Genomic DNA, 11234 nt, shown 5'->3' on the forward strand with positions numbered 1-11234 from the left:
TTTAAGGAGGCCCCTAATTCCATACTACTGTCCCTAAATGCCAATTATCAGAAACTTTCAACTTAGGTCAGCTAAATCTGTAAGGGAGATGTTAGAGTGTTCAGCAAATGCCGCATAATGCAACACAATTCAAAGCATAAACCATTTTTCAGCAGCTCAAAGTGAAAGCTTGCCAGTAGACAACAAAACCAGTTACAAAAAAAAAAAAAAAAAGCACTGGAAGAAAGACCACCCCCCCTCCCCAACCCCTGTCCCTGTAGTGGTGGTCATTGTTTGGCCATCCTCCTTACAGTGTCAATTGCTTTATTCACAGCACAGAGGTGGGATGTACCCCCACACATATACCATCTAAAGTTTATTAGGATATTAAGCCCAATTATGCCACATTCAATTCAAGTGTTGTTGTTTTTTTTTTAATTTTTTCTCATAGTCTTCACTAGGTCGAATTTATTATTCCAATGGTACTAATATAGCTGGAGGTGCTCATGGCAACACCACACAAGGTTTCCCACCTTCTAGTCTCTGTTCAAAGAAAATGTGTACCTGCTTGATCTTCTTGCCATATTAGAAAATCCATATGAGCCATTTACCTAAATAAGCCTCCTGATGCATTACAAAAGAAAAATAAATAAATAAATAATAAATAAATAAATAGGATGTTTGAGTTTCCCTCTGAAGAAATGAAAAAGAAAAAAGGAAGGATTGGGTGTCCCATCCTCTCCCCTACCCCTACCAGCCAAATAAGTACCTGCTAAGAAGGCATTTCTGTTGCTTCTGAAGTCTTGAAATCAGTATCAAAGGGAAGGACATCAAGAATTAACGTGCATTGCGGTGGCACGGCTCAGGCCCCAGAAATCTGTCAGGTGGAGCACCACCTGTCTGGACAGTGTTGAGGTGTCGTGAGGAGAATTTGAGGGCTCGTTGTGGTCCATCATCAGCCAGACGCTGGCGCTACATGGGATCTGTCCGGGGCGAGGCGGACTTCTTAGAGGGCTGCCGACAACTTGTCCAGAAAGTTGTCCAGAATTAGGATGCCTTCCTTCAAGCCTTTGCGCTTAAGAGTATAGGTCATTGCCTGACTGGGGCGGCCTGTGTTGTCAAAGGGGTCTCTGGGCAGGATCTGCCAGTGGTCACACACGCACGAGGGGAAGGCCTGGCCGGCCGCCTGTGTTAAATCTCAGGTCGCCAGTCAGTGAAGCCAAAGGACTCACTAATAAGCAGGGAGGCTTTCGTAACAAACATGGGGATACTGGCCACCTCGGACTCCTCGAAGATGTGGCCCCGCTTCCTGTTGAGGACACCACAGATGCCACCAACCACCTGTCCTGGATATCAGATCTCTGCATACCACACGGGATCCAATCGCCTTGGCCAGACCCTTAGCCCTCTGCGGTGGAGGCGCGCTGGATGACGTCAGTGTGCAGCGACATACGTTGGACGTCAAAGTGCACGTCACGTACGTTCTCCTCACACAGTGCCCCCTCCTTGGTGGCCTTCTAGATCTCAGCAGTCACGCTGTCCTTGATCTTGTTGAAATACTGCGCGCCCTTGATGATACAGATGAGGATGTTCGCGCCTGTGCCGTTGGGTCGAAAACACCAGATCTTGCAGGTCTCAGCCACGTATTTGCACTTCTCAACTAGTTAGCAGCGCATTGCTTGAGCTCCTGGTGGGTGGACACCTCAGCCTTGTCAGATGTCCTCGGCCTGACGGTCAGAGAGGGGCAGTGCCTCCACGTGCAGCCCATAAGCTTGTTGGGAGACTTGGACAGACAGAGCAGTTCAACTCCTGGCTGACAGTTTCATGATACAAGATGACTGGGTCAGATTTCTTGATGGACTGATCCTCCGGTCCTTCAGGTGGATCTCCAGGTGCAGCTTACCGCTCCTGCAATGATATGCTCCCCCCCATTCCACGACGATGCGCTGCACCATGGGGTGCAACTTGGCAGCTGCTTCAGACCCTCCCCCTCTACAGCAACTTTGACAACTGGACTCACCATTGAACTTCCTCACCTGCATGTGGGAGTGCTCCAAGGTGCCCGTCTTCATCAGGAACTAGTCAACTCCCACCAGGCCTACTATGCTTCTGCAAGGTATGTCCTCAAAGAACTCATCATAAAGATTATTCCCTGGCTCGCTTCAGGTACAGGTCCTCTTTCTTCCCAGGAGTGTAGTTGGGAGCATGTATTGTGATAATTTCACAATATATACAAATATTGAATCACAATGTTGTACACCTGAAAACAACATGATGTTATATGTCAATTATACCTAAACAAAAAATGATTTCTTACAAAAAAAAAAAAAAAGAAACAAAAATAAAACAGAGAGAGAGGATATGATAAAGGTTTATTACTCACATAATAAGGCTTTGTTTAAATACAGGGGAATTCTCCAAGCAGGTCCAAAAGTGGCACTTGGAGAGCACAGAGAAAAGAGACTAGTTTGGCTTTTATTGAAATTAGGGGATAGGTTTGAGTGAGTGTTCCTGTGAATGGACTGGGATTTGCAAGGTTTGAATTTCCTACTCTTGCCAAAGGAGGGAGCAGCCAGCCTTTCTTATCAGCTTAGCCAGTTGTGGGGCAGAAGGGGTAGGGCTTGAAAGCTGTCAGCAGTTAAATGTCAAAAATGAAGTCTATTAAGATGCCAAAAGCGTATGGTACTTAAGGGCCTTTGCAGCTACTTCCTCTCCCATGAATCATCCTTGATCCAATGTAACAAAATGTTGATGATTTCTTGTATTCTAGAATTGTGGCTTAAGCTGACGATACATTGTCTCAATTACTTAATATTTTAAATTCAGAGAGCCACCAGAAATTGGAATTATTGAGAGGTTCCAGTTAGAGAAGGAACATATGTCAACCCTACTCATTCCTCCCCCGCTCCCCAGTTACTATAGAATTAATATTAGAAAAACAATACTGTGCTTGACATTTTGGAGAGATCCCTGTTCATGGAAAATCTTCCCACTTTGAAGACATGGAAGGTGGCTCTTTGAGATTTCTTTCTAAAGATTGGTAAAGGCTTCAAGCACAGGAAACAGTTTTCATTCTTTGTTTATATATCTGCTTAGAACAAGGACTTGCTGATATGCTCCCGTGCTAAATGAACAGAAGAAAGGAGAATTGGAAGGAGAGAAAAGGAAAGAGAGAGAGGGAGAACATGTATGCATGTGTATGTACCTGTATGTGTGTGTATGGGTAAGCTGTAAGACATAGAAGAAGCAGAAACACTTTCTCTAAGTGTATAGGAGAAGCACTCTGCAGGGTCCCACCAGACCTAGAAGGATAAATACAATTGGGGAATATAGTCTTGCCATTACATGAACAGATTTGGGGAATGAAGGGACAAAAGGGACATAAGCATTAGAGGAATGCAATATGAGGTTCATCAAAGACCAGCGAAGAGATGAGGCCAAACCTATAAATGTAAAGTGCCTAGGGGGCTACACACAAATACTTTGTCATCATGGTGTGTTGGAGCTCATAGACAGGGAATATAACATTTGTATCCAAGCAAGGAAAAGACTGCAATCCTGCATAAGGAAGTAAGAAAATATTGGACAGTTTCCCTTTTCCTACTCATGCCTCAGCACACAAAAGGAGGAGGAAAGGGGAGTATGGAAAAGACAGACCATAATTTTCTCTCCTTAACTCTATCTTTCTATAGCCCAAGGTAAGACTAATATGTGCTACAGGTGGGAAAGGTGAGTGAGGAAAATTTACTGTTGAGTTTGAGAGTAAAACTTTAACTTGCAGCAAGTCAAAGTCTTAAATAGGAAAGTGAGATCAGTCCAGCAACTAAGGGAGACCAGAGAGGGTTTTGAATCTGTTTTTGTTTTTGTTTTTGTTTTATTTATTTTGTTTTAGTGAACTTTTAGCAGGAAATGTTATCAATATAGTACCACTTGAGGATAGTTATTAAAAAATAGAACTTTAAAAAAAATTATGCCAGATATCATCACATAACTGGATCATTCTGAGGCTTCAGATCTCAGCGTAGGTGTTATATCCCTGTGGGGCTACCTCTGACCATCATTTTTATATGTTTGCACCCTCAGTTGTAGATGGTTGAGTTGAGAAAGTACAGTAGACAAATGGAATTTGAAGCTCACTGTCCTTTCTTTTGTGTGTGTGCATGTAATTCACATACAGAATTATCCAGATATGTTTATTATAGGAGATGTGGTAACTCTCACCTATGAGGTGGTTTCTACACTAGGAATAGGATTCTATAGACTAAAAATTAAGAAATGTCAATATTTGTTAAAGAACTGCTCACACAAAAATGAGAGGAAGCACATTTAAAAGTTGCAAGTGAGACCAGAATAGCATGGAGTCAAACTCAAAGAAGGAAGGGAAGAGTAAAGAGTGTCAAATCCAGGGGAAAAAAAAAAAAATTACCCTAAGATAAATACTAAGATGTTCCAGTGAAGGTAGCATCTCAGAGATCTGAGTGTCTTAGAACAAGCTATTTCTGTAACATGTATAGAGAAGTGGTTTGAATAATGAATTGGTGTGGAGAAAAATTGTTGAACACCAGCCATGGGAAAGTGTAGACATCCCTGTATGTGATAACAAACGGGCTTGTAAACATTAACAGAAAATTAAACAAATGAAAAATATTTTATCTACCTAATTTTAAAAATTATATCACTGGAAAAATGCAAAAAACTGGGTATCTGTATAAAAAATAGTTCCTACCTGTTTTGCAATTTATGACATCATTTGATGATGCCAACTGTGAGAGTAGTAGTGGAATGCTACCTGAGTCATCCTCCAGGCTTGGGAGCTGGGTGACTGTACAACTTATGGAAGACATTTCTCTTTTCTGGATCTCAGTTTATGAATTTAGTCAATTTTGACTAAACCTCTAGACTTTACATTTTTATTTTACTCACATGTCCACAAATAATAGCTATTCACACACAATGTGGGAGAAATAAACCACCTGTGTTTATAACCCTGCTTTCCCACATAAAAGCTCTGTAACTTTGGGCAATTGACTTATGCTCTTAGTGTCTCAGTTTCCTTGTTAAGTAAGTCAAAGTAATAATAATAGTCACTCCATAATGTTGTGATGAGGATAAATGAGATATTATACATAAAAACTTTCACAAAGTGCCTGGTATAAGGTGATTGCTTAATAAATGGTATCTATTATTATAATTGCACATAATTCTAAAATGATATATATTACATATATGTAAACATAAACACATATGAGTTATACATAGGCATGCATATACATATAAAAAGAGATAAATATATCTATAGTCCTTTTTAGTGTATCTGAACATATATTTCTTTTAAAATATTTAACAACTTTGAACTTTATAAAATCATTTTTCACAAAATCTGTATGTGTGGATATGAAGCTCAAAAAGTAGAATTTCTAGTTCTCAAGGATTCCCACAAGAGTGGAAAAAGATTCTTTTCATGACTGGAAAAATAGAAACTCTTTTAGACAAATATGTACTGGAGACTATAATCCACTTTCCTTTCCTACCATGGCACCGACAGCATTATGAACCAGAAAATTGTTTGAGCAGCCACAGATAAGGAATTACAGATCTGGAGGTTCGAGAGTTGTATAAAGCAGATGTAAGGTTAATTTGCATGGTTTAGTTCCCTCCCAGATTTTTTTATATATTTCAATGGCTTGAAGCTCTGAAAAACTGATAGAAAATAAAAAGGTTTCTATAGGCTGTCTGATTTCTTGCTCACTCAGCTGTCTGAAGGCAAAGCCAATTACTATGGCTTGCATTTTCTTGTGCAGAAACCAGAATATATTCATAGTTAAATAGAGCCATTAAATATTTAGGGGAGGGAGAAAAGTTTTATGAATTGAGATATAACAGTGAAAAACCATGTATGGATATTTTCCTCTTAAACAACAAGAAAACATTTTTCTAAGAGTAACTTGAAAATCTCAAGCATGAAATATGATTTGATTTAATATCAATTCAATGATCTTTTTAAATGTTGATTTTTTGGTTGGCATGTAAGAAAAAAAAATCCTCTGATATAAAGCTAAATTTTATCCTTGGAGTAATAAAAGAACCAATATGGTCTTCTGAACAAAGAACTAGCTGAAGAATTGGGATTCTATTTTTGGCCTCACCAGTGACTTGCTCAGTGACCTTGGGCATATCACTTAAATGGCTTTGTGCCTCAAGGTTCCCAGCTGTAATATAGAGATTATAATGCCTGCCCCTACTTCATGGGACTGTAGAACTATTTCAGTTGAGTTTGTTTAAAACCCCAAAGGCTTTTGAAACTATCAGAAATAACAGTTAAATTCAAACAAGTTTGTATTTTATTAATTTCTTTTTACTGTTTGATTTGGTTTTCTTGTAGTCTTCTATAATCCTTTTCCTACTAAAATAAATCACTGGGATAAACTTAATAGGTGGAGATTTTCATTGGATATTAAGGAACAATTTTAACAGTGAGGGGAAATTAAGAATACACTTCTGAGATCAACTGATATAATTTCTACTCCTTGGCATATTTAACTCATGATTCAAGAGAATTGTATTATGATCATGTAACTTAGAACTTCTCTCTAAATCTATAATTGGCAATTTTCTTATTTCAAGCCTCTTTGCAATTTCTCCCTATGATTTCTTTCAATCAAGATTTTCTCATAATGTCCCTATAAATGAACTGATAATCCATCTTCATCTCTCCAAATCCAGAAGACCTATTAAAGCCCCGCTCAAATACCATGTCCTTCTAGCTTCCTTCTCTCTGCATAACACTATTTGTCATCTAATAAGGAGTTCTGAATAGTTGGAGCACTTGAGTAAAAGAGCTCATTATTGATGTTCCTGCTGCTTTGTAATTTCTTACAATTATAAATACATTTTTATACAAATATATATGTATACATTTATTATTTATTCAAAATTATTTTTAAAAGAACTTTGAAAAGTTCTTCTTGAACTCCAAACTAGAACTCCCTATTCTAACCACAGACATATCTTATTTGCTCTGCTCTCACATTTCTTAGAGTCTTGGAATTTTGCACTATGTTACAAAACCTTAGAATCAAGGTACACTCAACATTTCTCACCTACAAGTGGAATAGTCTCAAACTAATCATCCTTCCTCCTGTCCTGTCACTCAGTCTGTTTGGTGCCATACTTTGTTTTTTATTCTTTTGTGTTTTTTTTAATATATATACTTATGTTTTTTGTTGTTGATTTAACTTCTTAAAATGGTCTGCAATGTAAAGCTGAAGTGCTGTCTAGTATCCTTAAGTGCAAAAGCCTACCATGTGTGTTACAAAGAAAATACATGTGTTAGATAAGCTGCAAGAGTTATAGTGCTATTTGCCATTAGTTCAAAGCTAATTAATCAACAATATATATTAAAGAAGGTGTCTTTAAACAGAAACACATAAAACAAGGTTATATATTGTTCAGTTAATAAAGATGTTGTGATCAGTTCTTAGGAATATTACCTTGAATTTTCCCTAGGAGCAGTGTTTCTCTATTTGCTATTTTAGCATGTGTGGTGACTTTCTAGAACATAACTATCCACCAATAATAAGAAATGACTCTACCTATTTTATTTGTATATAAACACTGCCTTCAGCCATATTTTTAAAATCTCCCTTTCAATTCCACAGTAGTACCTGTCTTGTACACATTTCTAGCTTTCTGGTCATTTCAATTATAGACAAAAATTTGGCCAATTTTAAAGTTTCAGTGTCATATTCATTTTAATGCTCTCCTCCTTCTTTCCCACAAAACTAGCCAGATAGCTATCCCAGGAGCGAAACTGAGGCACATCTCTTTTACTTTTCCTCTTCTTGCCCTTCTGTGTCAAGATGGAATAGGACATGTGGTTACTCATATGGGTGTTGCTGTAGTTTTCTCTTCTTTATCCCTGCTGCTCTTGTTAAGACTAACTGGGCATTGATACTCTCTCTGTGGCAGGCATCCAAATGCTGGCTCTCTTTTCATACTCAATCTGGCACTCTGCACTCTGCATGTGATTATATCAATGTACTCCAAAATAAACAATAGTCACCATGTCTTTCTTTCTTTAACCATGCCATTCTTTATATCTGGTATATGTGATATTCTATTATTTCTTCTTTTAATAGCTACAATGGTAATAATTAATGTTATTGTCAGATTTTTGCTTTTCCTCTTTCTGGGAAAATTATAGTATTTGCCACACCAGGTATTAGATGAAGTCATTTGTTCTTTTGTTGTTGTTTTTGTTTTTTTGTCATTGTTTTGTTTTGTTTTAGAGTAGAAACCTCTCAGAAGTGGGCATAATTTGCCATGTCCCCTTTCACTGCCACAGCAGCCTAAATCTCTGCAGACAGTAGAGTCCCCACCAAATTCCATTCTTGAGGGAATATAATGTGGAGACAAACCCCCAGTACATGGTATCAAAAGTAGAGTGCTGCCTTAAAAAATAAAGAATGTGGCATTGGCTTATAAATTCAGCAGACTGTAAAAAACAACTTTTATCAGAAGTTAAAGATTGCATTGGTGAAATATTTGATAAAATTGTTGTTTGGAATAATTTACAAGGAATATTGGATAACTGAGAAATGTTTAGATCTAGAGATTGGAATTAGTAATGTATTTCAGTTTGGGGTGATTTTTTTAAGAAATATATATATATATATATATATATATATATATATATATATTTTTTTTTTTTTTTTTTTTTTTTTTTTAAAGGGAAGCTCAGAAAAGAAGTGGCCAGTTTGCAAGTAGGAATAAAAGTTAAAAAGAGATATCAGAAATTCAGGGACTTCAAATGTTGAAAAATTTACTGAATTACGACCCCATTATGAAGAGATAAAACTGAGAAAACAATTTGATTCACAGAGGCAGATCAATGCTCAGCCTTGATAATTTCAGTCTACCAATGTGATGATGTGATGTAACTGAATGTGAAATTGGTAAAAGATGCACACAATTGACTCCTCCAAGTCAATAAGAGCTGGCTCTAGCATCCCCCTGTCTCTCATCTTCCAATAAGCTATGCTCTCACAGTGATAGGATGAAACCCAGAAAACAGCCAGAAGTTTCAATACCATTTGAGGCCTAAATGCAGAACTGATACACTGTCATTTCCCTCATCTTATTGCCCGGAGCTCTTCCCAAGGATAGCCCAATTCATGAGTGTGGAAAGAGACTCCAAATCATGATATGAGTTTCCACAAAGTCCCATTACAATGGACACACATTTGCTAAACTTCTGATAAATGTTACTTAAGGCTACAAATAAGAAAGAGGTTTAAGAAAAAAATATTAAATGGTAGTAGTCATATTTTTTTATTTTCATTGTAATGTTTCAGTTACAACAATATGTATTTACATATTCCATTTTTAACATATTTCAATTACAACAATATATATTCCATCTAAGCTGTGAGAGATGAAGAAATTTACAAAATTTCATTTCACCCTTTAATCATCTGCCAGCAATTAAAATTAGTTTTGTAACTATTGTTACATTTTTAGTTTTTTTTTTTTTAAAGATTTTATTTATTCGTTTGAGAGAGAGAGCACAAGCAAGGACGAGGCAGAGGCAGAAAGAGAGGGAGAAGCAGGCTCCCTGCTGAGCTTGAGCTGGGAGCCCAATATGGGGCTTGATCCCAGGACCTGGAGATCATGACCTGAGCCGAAGGCAGACGCCCAGCCATCCAAGCCACCTAGGCGCCCCACATTTTTAGTTTTAAAGGCTGTTTTTATACAGATTTACTTTGGTAACAAACAGCCCCCAAACTTCAGTGGCATAGAATATTATTTTTAGTAATTTTAAGTATATTTACTTTTAGTCAACAGCTATATGTGTGCTCCATGTGGCTTTTCACTTTGGACTGTGATTAAAGGAACAATCTCTGCTTGGGACATCTCTGCTATTGGCAAAACGAGAAAGCAAAATAGCTGATAGAAACTTAAAGTTATATTTTATATTCAAGTGTGTTATAAGTCATATCTGCTCATGTTCAGATTGCCAACTTGTCATCTAAAATAATGACAGTAACGACAATAATACAATAAAAAAGTAAAGTTACTTCCTTACCATACACCAAAATATTATGGTGAATGTATATAGGGTGGCCACAATAAGTAATTATTTCAGGGAAGGGTAAGAGTGACAAGCTTATAGCAGACAATGGCTCATAGAAATCCTGAAATACTTCTGGAAAACATAAGGGGGAGACTCAGTATTAGGGTAGAAAGTTTTGATTAGGCCATTTTTCTCCTCCTTAGAAATAGCTCTCAGATCTTCTCCTTTTTGTCGTTGGCTCCACTCTCTGGAAAATCCTTCTTTTTGCACAATAACCCTAGAAACATCTTAAAATGGCAACAAAAAGCAAGGACCCCAAGTTTATTACATACGCATAAACCTATAACTCTTCATACATTTTTCAAACACCATAACGCTATATAATCTCACATTACCTAAACTTTCACTATCACTAGGAAATAAGGATTCTGTTAATTTACTATTCTAATTTGTGAAATAAACATATTCCAATAGATCTACAACTGAAGCTCCAGCTGCAACCTTATATATACATAAAGAGTAAGGAAGTTTTATTAGTTTCCTAGGGCCACTGCAACAAACTACTACAAATTGGGTGGCTTAAAACAACAGAAATTTATTTTCTCATAATTCAGAAGATCAGAAGTTCAAATTAAGGTACTGACAAAATTGGTTTCTACTGGAGGTTCTGAGAGAGAATCCATTCTATGCTTTTCTCCTAGTTTCTGGTGGTTACTGGCCATTCTTGAAATCACCTGACTTGTAGATATATCACCCCATTCTCTGCCTTTGTCTTTACATGGTGCTCTCCTTGTGGGTCTGTGTCTAAATCTTCTTCTAATAGAGACACCAGTCATATTGGATTTAAGGCCCGCCTTAATCCACTATGTTCTCATCTTAACTTGATTATATATACAAAGACACTATTTTCAGATAAACTCACCTGCATGGGTTCTGAGTGTATATGTATTTATACATATCAAAGTAATATCAAAGTCAAAGTAATAACAAGGTGGTGTGGAGTTTATAACATATGAGGAAATAAATGTATAACAACAATAACATAATCACCAGGAGGGGAGAAATGGAAGTATATTATTATAACGTTCTCACATTTTACATGAAGTGGTTTAATATCACTTGAAGTGTTGAAAAGTTAAAGGTATATGCTATCAACCTGCAATCACTAAAATAACCAAATAAA

General features: G+C 37.1%; 1 pseudogene; it reads right to left on the reverse strand.

The window, feature by feature from the left end:
• Window positions 1-985: 985 nt before the first annotated feature.
• On the reverse strand, window positions 986-2205 carry LOC116633635 (annotated as a pseudogene).
• Between the last annotated feature and the right edge of the window lie 9029 nt (window positions 2206-11234).

The sequence above is a fragment of the Phoca vitulina genome, unplaced genomic scaffold (assembly GCF_004348235.1).
Source record: "Phoca vitulina isolate PV1807 unplaced genomic scaffold, GSC_HSeal_1.0 scaffold8, whole genome shotgun sequence".
Classification (NCBI taxonomy): domain Eukaryota; kingdom Metazoa; phylum Chordata; class Mammalia; order Carnivora; family Phocidae; genus Phoca; species Phoca vitulina.